This window comes from Gallus gallus, chromosome 1 (assembly GCF_016699485.2).
Source record: "Gallus gallus isolate bGalGal1 chromosome 1, bGalGal1.mat.broiler.GRCg7b, whole genome shotgun sequence".
NCBI lineage: Eukaryota > Metazoa > Chordata > Aves > Galliformes > Phasianidae > Gallus > Gallus gallus.
Genome location: NC_052532.1, coordinates 94,651,263 through 94,651,690, shown reverse-complemented (window position 1 = coordinate 94,651,690; position 428 = coordinate 94,651,263).

Genomic DNA, 428 nt, shown 5'->3' with positions numbered 1-428 from the left:
ACTTTTGCTTCCACTGCCAAAACTTAAATGAGGTCTGGGAAGGAGCCAAGATCCACCTCTTCCAGTCACTCAGATACATTGCTTGCACCTGAGTTCCCCTGGGTTGGCCCTGCCTTCCCATCAGGTGCTCAATCACTGCTTCAGGCCATGACGTAGCATTTCTACTACACAGGAAAAGTAACAGCAAAAACATATGACTGTATCTAAACATTTTTTGTGAAGATCTGTCATATATATATATATATGTTTTTAATTTATAAAAAAAAAGCTATTTACATACCATTGAGTTTTAAAATACTTGCAATATTCACTGATGTTACATACTAACAGTATGAACACAATATCAGTGATATACAATTATATGTATATACTCTTCAACATAGGCACAATTCAGTGACTGAGAGCAAAATCCACTGCAGAGTAATGAA